Consider the following 9138-nt stretch of genomic DNA (forward strand, 5'->3'; position numbering starts at 1 on the left):
GTTCCCTTATTCTGCTGTTTATTGATTTCCGCGACTCCCGTCTCTGCGAGGAGGGCTAATAGATTTTCATTCAGATGGGTCCCTCCGTCCCGGTGGTGGGTGGCTGCCTCGGACCCACCCGTCGGTAGCATTAACGCGGGGCAGGGGCTGCTCTTCCGTCATCAGTGCGCCGCTTCTTCGCCTCGCTGCCACCTGAAAGAATTCTTTGGGGGCCGTAAAATGGCCCACAGGATTAGGGGAAGGGGGGGGGGGGGGGCTGGAGGACGCATTAAGGAGAACGCATTCATATATTAAGTCTTTTTTAATAGAGTATTTTGGTTTTGGTAGCTTCAGCGGAAAGATTTTTTTTTTTTCTTTAATCTGTGGCGACATATGGTGAAAATTAAACCGTTTCCTCGCGAACCTCATCTTAAAACATTTCTGTGGAAGTTTTATTTTTAGGAAAACGTTTGCAAAGGAAAGAGAGAGAAACGACCTCGGACGGAAAGCGAACGGCGGAGGGGCTGCGGCCGGGGCTGCCCGCAGTGAGCTGCCGTCGGGGCCCGACCGGTGGGTCCGTACGGAGCGCTCCGTCCGGGGGGGGGGCTGCAGATGCGAATGGAGTGCGACAGAAACGCAGAGGGCTTCGTTCTCGTTAGCCCGACTCGTAGAAATGTAACCAAAGGGGTACATCAACTCAGCGCGAAAACACACACCCGAGAGGTCCCCCTGATTTCGGTAGCTCGGGATAACTCGAGAGGAATTGGAAGAGTCTGTCAGGAAAATAATAACAACAACAATAATAATAGCAATAATAATTGCCAGAGGAAAAAAAAAAAAAAAAAAAAGAGAGAGGGAGAGAGAGAGAGAGGGAAAAAGTTCTGAGCCGCAAAGTTTGCGCCGATGGCAGGGACGCAAAATGCGCGCAGAAGGGCCGTTCGCCTCCCCCAGCCCTGTGCGAGGGACGCTGCAGCGCTGAGCTCTGTAATAATGATTAATAAGTCAAAAGGGCATATTTTGCTTTTACGGTATGCAGCGCTCCAGGGAATATTCGGCATACGGCTTTAAAACGAAGTAGGGCTATTTACACACATGCACGGAGTTAGCAACAGCACCAAAGGCAGAAAAAAACTCGAATATTTCAGAGAACTATTACATTTTTTCAATTATTTCCCAATGAGCATTTCAATGAACTGTTACATTTTCCCAATTCGCAGGGAAGATTTATGGGATTATTAAGATTTCTAGTGGAAATATTATCCAGTGGAAGTTTATCGTCTCTCAGGGGCTGTACACCATTTGATATCAATTTCCAGATGTTATGATCTTTTTTCAGAAAATAATTGAGCACATTACCTCCCTTCCTACAGAAGACTCTTTCGGTGTTTATTTATTTATTCAGTCAGCGGCACGGCTGTCTCTTCTCCCCAGAACGAAATTTCTCGAAACGTTCGAGCAAACTTAAATCAGAAACTGCTTGATCCTCGGGGGAAGGAATAATTCATTTGCGGGGTCATTACGTGCAGAAGCCCGTGGATTTACCTCCGCTTCCACACCACGCTACACGCGGAGGACGCAGCCCACGACGGTGCGTTCCGGCCCCGCGGGCGGGCGGCACTCGGCGTGGGAGAGGCGCGGGGCTCCGCGGTCGATCTTCCCGCAGTGATTCTCGCCCTGAGGTGCCCGTGGGGCGGGCGGGGGGCAGCGGTGCGCTGGGGGGGGGGTAGATTTGCGGCCGCCTCTCGGCCCCGCGCCCGTGGGCTGAGGGTGGGCGAGGAGACGGACACCCCGAGGGCCGGGACTGCCTCATTGCCTCCCTATCCGAGGGGTTGGGGTCTGAGCCCTTCGGGTGCTTAAGCCCTAAAGAGCTGCAGTGCCTCTGCTCATGAGTGATTCACAGGTCGCCTCGGCTCGTGTTTATCGGGGCAGTTAAAAGCAAAAAAAAAAAAAAAAAGATGGAGGGGAAAGGGGGTAGGGAGGAGAAAGAAAATCAACTTTAAGAGAGTCAGGGTTTAAATAGCAGCCTTTGATATTTTGACAGTAAAATAGAAAACACTTAACAGGAGTCAAGTTTTGATGTCTGAGGCTGGCAGCGCCCCCTAAAATTATATGGCCCTGCCTGCTGCTTCAAATTGGACCCAGGACCCTGTAACGTCTCTCTGGGTCTTTATCTGCAACCTTTCTGATTGCAAAACCATAATTGTATCATTTTACACCGGTCAACTAAGCGAGTGCCAGTGGAATAAAATCCACAAAGTGCGCACACATACCAGTGCTCCGGCTCAAGCAGTCTGTTCTTTGCAAGTTGTAAAGGCCTGCAAATTAAATACCAATTACTGGAAGCAATAAAACGTTTTTTATTGCACGAAATCTACTTAAAACAGAAAAGAATAGCCGTTTTATTTTCGGCAGGGGGAGGGGAGCAGCTCATGAAGACATATATTGGCAGAGAAAGATTATATACAGTGCCTGCGCGGGGCCACAATGGAGACATTCTCGCAGCGGCGGCAGGCAGGGCTCCGTGTTGCAGGCAGGGCTGCGCAGAGGTGCTTATGATCGGGATTACCGTAGGTGAGAGTTGGAGAGGTGGGAAGCCTGAGAACAGTAGCTCTAGGTAGAAGAGAATGAGTGCTGCAACCAGGTTATCCAGCAGCAGCCTGCTGGGCTTTCAAGCCCCCCTCCACAAATGAGGCTCTGAGAGGTCGGTGGGGAGAATGGCATGGGTTTGTCTTCTCCTTCTGCTCCTTGGGGCTTTGGGGGAAGAAGGGGTTACTGGCTTTCTGCCTTGTGAGCGTTAACATGGAAAGGCTCCTCATTCCCTGCTGCAGGCTGACTCCCAGCCCTGTGCTGGAATGGTCCCTGGGAGGCAGCTGGGGGTGCTCCCTGGCTCTTAGTCCCACTGTGGCTGCTGATCCCTTGCAAACATCCCCGGCTTTCCATGGAGCAAAAGCCACTATTGAGAGGAGCATTTACTCAGATGGGACCCTTGGCTTTGCCCAAGCTGGGCAGTTCTTCCCTGCAGTGCAGCCCTGTGTCCAGCACTGAAAAGGAAGAGTGGAAGCAGCCAGAAAGACATGCTCTGACAGGGGAAAGCCAGTGGGATAAGTGATATAACCTTCATTTAGTACACTCAGCCATTGAATGGCACATCCAAATCTCTTTCTGATACACACAGAACACTTCTAATTTCCCTAGAGTTTCCTTAATAGGGGAACATTCTGTCCTTGTGGTTTTCCCTTGCATTGTGCCCATATTTCAGCCAGGGCTTCCCTTGCTGCCAGGAACTGCGAGTGACCAACAGGATGCAGCCCTGCAGCACCCAGTATACACAGCAGGGAAAACTGAAACCCTGCCATGTATTTCATGACCATTTCAAAGTTTTCCTCTGCCTGACACACCTATGGCCAGCTTTTGGAAGCACTGATAGAAGCTGCTTTTTGTGCTGGGGCCTGCAGGCTGTGAGCAGCCTGCTTGGGGCAAGCCTCGCTGCCAGACCAGTTTTCACGCAGAGCCTTGGGTCTGTGCTGGCCCTTGAGAAGCCTGGGGTGACAGTAGGGCTGGGACCTGCATTCCTAGGGCACCCAGGGAGCAGTGGGGCTGCCCTTCAAGCCTGGTGAAGCTGCTGTTCCAGTGGAACGGGTGATGCTGGTGGCAACAGAAGCAGCAAAGTGGACTATTTGCCCTCCTTGTCCCACACTGAGGGCTCTGGGTCTTGTTTTCCCAGCTGCTCTCTTTTCTCAGAGCTGCCCCAGCAGTGGTTTGCCCAGTGCTTGCTCTTGACGACTCAGCTGCTTGGCAACAAGGATGATGCCTTCAGAAAGTGTTGGGTCCGCTCTATTAGCCCCAAAGAAATGGAGGCCCGGGGCTGACATGCAGGCCTCTGCTTCACAGACAGAGTCATACTGTTCCTTTTGGGGCAGGAGATGGGAATCGCTATCAGGGGGAAGAGCGATTATTCTTTTTTTTTTTTTTTTAAAGAAGGAAATCATGTCCTCAACATTGCCAAGCGAGCAGCACTTAGGCTTTGGTGCACCCACATCACGCTACTGCAGATTCATTTCTGTTTAAACTCCTCACCATGCATCCACGCACGCAAGCTTTCACCCATCCACAACGATGAGGAGATTTCTGGCTTTGTTTAAAAATTGGCTGCCTGCAGCCTCCTCCTAGCTCCTCTGGGGTATGCCTGAGCAGCTGTGGAGAGCTGCAAGGCTAGCCAACAGACCTTGTAGCCCCCACAGATGTCAATTAGTTTCTCTTGGGTTTCCTTTGGATGCACCGGGGTCTTGAGACCTCTGTGTGCTGACTTATTTGTAAAGCATGAGTTACTCACTAACTCCATGTTATTAATTAGTAGATTATCAGCTCTCCGTGGTTAGCTGGGCTGCAACAGGGAAGTTCCTAGGTACACACTAAGAGTGCCTAGCTTTTGCCACAGTGGGATGACAAAAAGTGCATGGAGGGATAGGAAAGGTTTTGGAGCCCTGAGTGCCTTTCCAGTCTGGGAGAAGGCAGAAGACAGCCTGATGCAGCTCCACTGATGCAAATAAGTGAGAGAATGGGGGCAACAGATCTTGGAGAAATATGCTACAAGCTGGTGTTGGGCTAGAGGGACAAAATCCTACATAAGCTAAGCTGGCAACAAGCTGAAAACAAGGAGCAGGGAGCTCAGAGTGTAAGAAGAAAGAGAGTTAAGTACATTGCCTCTGGACACTGCAGCTTGTTAAAGTGGTTAAACTGTCTGTGCTCCTCCAGGGACCTTTGGGAGAAGAGGCAAAATTGAATGCATCTCTGATTTGCCTAATTTTCTTCATCCTATATATTTTTGGTTCCTCTCTATGCTAATGAATCCTCACTGTGTTCATGGGGAGCGAGGCTTGTCAGCATTATCGGAGTTCACGGTGGCCTTTCTCCAAGCTATGGCTGTCCTTGCTGTGACTCAATGGGGAGTGTGGATAGGGACATCAGGGCAGGAGGGGGCAGCTCCCCCTGCCCCGAATGCCACTGCTTCTCTTTGAAGGAAGACATGCTTTGATCTAAGGTGTGGCATGGAGCTCAATATATCATGTTCTATACAAGTTTAGTAGAGAAATAAAAAAATAAGGAGGCCAGTGCTATTGTAATACGAAAGCCTTGATGTAGATAAAAGAAATCAGTGAGAGGCAGGAGTAAAAGAATAGGGTATGAAAGAGGGCTGGGAGGTTGCCCGGCTGTAGTTTGGGAACACCTGGGTTTTGAGAACTGAAGGAGGTCTCTGGCTTTGCAATGCATTTCCCATGTGCTGTTGAGCAAATCACTATTTAATCTCTCCCTGCCTCGGTTTCCCAAGATCAAAATGAGTTGTAACAGAGCATCTTGCCTTCATTTGCTTGCCTTATTTGCACTTCAGGGCTTTGCTTCTATTTTTGTTGTGTCTATTGCTCGACAGTGTCATGTTCCCTGGGACCCTTAGGCATTTTCCATACCACAGAAAATAAGTTGAATGGGTCCTCTCCCTTTTATTCCTTTGGCCTCAGCACTTATCACATCTCCTTCCTGGAAGCCAAATGCAGGGCAGTATCTCACAACATCTCCACATGTTCCCTGCCCGTCACCAAACCTGCAGTTCTCAGGGCGAGTGGAAGGACAGGAACCATGCAGTATGTAGACCCCACACCTGCACCATGCAGATGCATGGATCCTATGCTGGAGTGGCAGGGGAGAGCAGAGCCTAGCATGGTCTCTCTAATTTAAGACATGTCTGGATGTAAAGCCGCGGTGTGTGTTGTCAAGTCCTGTTGTCTTCAACATTTGTAAGTGAAGTGCCATTCTCTTCAAAAATCCTGTCCCGTGTACCTCACAAATCACCAAAGGTGAGGCACCTCAAATTAGAGAGTGCATTTGAGAAGGAAGGTTTAAGCAATTACACTCTGTTGGTTTTTTTTGTATTACAGTGAAAGGGGGGTATGATCAGATTAAACCTGGCAGACCTAGCTGGAACAGTTTAAGGAGTCTCCATCACAGCTGTTCTTGCCATGCCTCTGCCAGAGGCAACCTCTTTCTCCCTGTGACAGAGAAGCAGTGGGTGCTCCCCTCAGCTGCCTCACGTGCACAAATGAGCAGCACTGAGGATTGCTGCAGTAACAGTTTGGGCAATTGCATGTTCACTTAAACGCTTGGAACTGACTAATCCCTATTTTTTACAAATGCGTGAGTGAAATGCATTGGGGTTTTCTGAATAATTTTTCCTTGTTTAAATTTTTACGTCATAGCTCATGTGACTGTTTTTCCAGACGCACACAGATGCAATTAATTTTAAAAATAACTTACTACTAACAGCAACTAAACATGGCTGTTTTTTGTTGTTGTTGTTGTTGTTTTCTTTTTTTTTTTTTTTTTTGTCCCTTACTTTCTAAGATTTTTCATAAAAAAAGAAGAGTTGTTTTGTTTCGTTTTCATCCCTGTTTGTTGTTTTGTTTTCCCACGGCAAATACCCAGGCTCTGTGGACACAGACTTCATGCTGCTTGAGGGAGGAGATGTGAAAATGATACCGTCCTTCAGAGAATCATAATGTGAGTGAGGGAGAAGAAAACTTCCTTTGTGGTCTATTTGTGCATTACCAGGCAACCTTCCCGTGCCTCAAGATCCTTCATATTCAAATATATCATCCTTACATAACAGATAGATTGGATGAAATGTCAAATGTAAACTGTGGACGCTTAAAATTTCTATTACTTCTAAAGTGATTTTAAAATAAAACAGGTCCAGTGGGAGAGAAATTGCATTAGTACATTTGCTAATACTAAATTGTACTTTAAGAAAGATTTTTGGCAGGGGTGGTTGAAGAGACATTTCTTAACATTGCTTCATTTTTATATTTTATTAGACAGTTGATCAGTAACAAGGCTCAGCAGTCACCAGTTTTTCCTACTTCCAAGTTAGTCTTGAGCTGCAAGCCAGGTGACCTCATGTGTTTCTCCTATTTGCCAAGCTGAAAGGAAGACGTCAGGCTTACGTCTGCTACTGGAAGCCATCTTCAGTGTAAAGAATGATAAAGAATTTTGCAAAACAATCATCAAAAATTCTGAAATTTATTTGCCAAGCAACATTATTTACAGAACGTCAATAATGCTTTCTTGTCTTTTTAAAATTATATTTGACAAATAATAAATTATATAGACTCCTTAATACAAGTCAACATTCACCAGGAAAATACTTACATAACCTTCATAGTCATGTTCTTCAAAAAACTGAAGGAAGTCTTATGAGACATACACAACTATAAGTGCATATGGTTCAATTGCATATGGGATCATACTTAGAGTTGGACTGGGTGACCCACTGGGGTCCCTTCATCCCTGAATTACGCTGCCATCCTAAAAATCACTGTTTACTGTGTTTCTGATGGACACATACCATAAATTCCTGATGATAAATGTCAAAGCCACTAGTGTAATCACCATCACCAGAACAGACTGGTCCCAAGTGATTTGCTCATGATGGAGATGCACAATGCTTCTTCTTGGGAAATAGATTTAGATGCATCGTTGCTTCTGAAATACTGGACCTTCTATTCTTGGCTGTCACCACAGGGATTTGGGATTTCTGTCTTGGCCATGATCATACGTGACTTGGGGCATGGAATAGTGCAGGTTGGGAGAGTGACCAAGCCAGACCCATCCTACTCCGACATAGAATTACCTCTTCATCCTGCAGGGTCTCACCCTGAGATCTGCTGCATTGTTGCTACAAGGCTGCAACACCAGGCCATATTAATTAATGAAGAAGGGAACAAAAAGATCAAGATTTGGGACAGAGGTTTTAAAGGGAAGTTTATTCAGATTTCTCCATCCCACAAAATGCAAACAGTGAAAGGAACAACCTAAAAACTTCATGTCACAAAACAAAGAAGGAAAGGGCTGGATGTGCTTAGAATGGAAAACATAGTCTCTAACTGCAAATATGATTATTTTTTGTCCAATTTTGTGTGTGTGTGTGTGTGTGTGTGTGTGGTGCTCTCCTTTGTAAACATTGCAGTTAGCGTTAAGTTTAGCCAAACCCAACTCAGGCATCTCTTCATCCCTAGCAGCAATATACAGTGAAATTAAAAGGCTGATTAATGAAGTTGCCATTCCGATAGGCAGCTCTTACTGCTCTTCCATAATTCAAAGGGTGAGTCGAGATACAGGTGTCGATAGCTTAAATGTATGCTGACATGCCTGGTGCTAAAGCGATGGTGGAAAGGGGTGTTTACAAGTGATGGAAACATTATTTTAGCAAAGGAGCTCTTCAGAGCTGAAAACAGAACCACAGCTAGCTGGTAAAACATCGGCGTTAAAATGCAATGGGAATCAGAGTAGCTCAAGGTCTGAGCAGGCTTCACATTGTTGGTGTGGATTGGGGGAAAGGGAGTTTGCACACAGTGCAAGGTGATCCCAGATGTTGGTGCTCACATTTGTGAGCTACTCTGCAACACTGGCCTCTGCCAGGGGCAAAGAAAGCTAAATAGCAGAGGTGTTTCTGGCTCCAGAGAGCCTTCTTTTTAATGCAGTTTTCCTTGCTTATTCATTTTCTTTGCATTTAACCCTAACAGAGATTTACTTTGACAATTGCGAGAAGGGAGGTGAGCCCAAGCAGGTGCATGGGGCTTAGATGCAGTTTCACTAAGCTTGGATATATTAACAATAAGAAAAAGAAAGAAAACAAACTGAAAAGAAAAAAAAAAAAAAAAAAGCAGAGTAGCAAATGTTATAGTGTTAGGATGTATCTCTTTAATATAGCTCTTGCACAAATCTGGAGCTGAGTATTAGGTTCCTGAATGTGACTGTGAAGTGAGTCCTAACTATGAAACAAGTTTATATATTTGAAATGATTGCCCATAATCAACAAGTACTTGTATCTCACCAGTCAGTAATTAATAATTTAAAAAAACAAAAAAACCAAAAAAAACAATAAACAGATATTTAACATTTCAACACGCCTGTAATGCGATCTCAGATATTTTGACTGACAGAGATATTCATGGGTGGCTGATGTTAACTGGTTGAAAACCAGTTGCCTGGAGTGAATCAAAATGTAAACTGAGAACACAAAAGCTTTTTTTTTTGTTTTTTTTTTAATTCTCTCTCTTTTTTTTTTTTTTTTTTTCCTGTCTTTCTGACCATATTTCTCTTCAGTGG

Source organism: Meleagris gallopavo, chromosome 1 (genome assembly GCF_905368555.1).
Source record: "Meleagris gallopavo chromosome 1, MGAL_WU_HG_1.1, whole genome shotgun sequence".
NCBI lineage: Eukaryota > Metazoa > Chordata > Aves > Galliformes > Phasianidae > Meleagris > Meleagris gallopavo.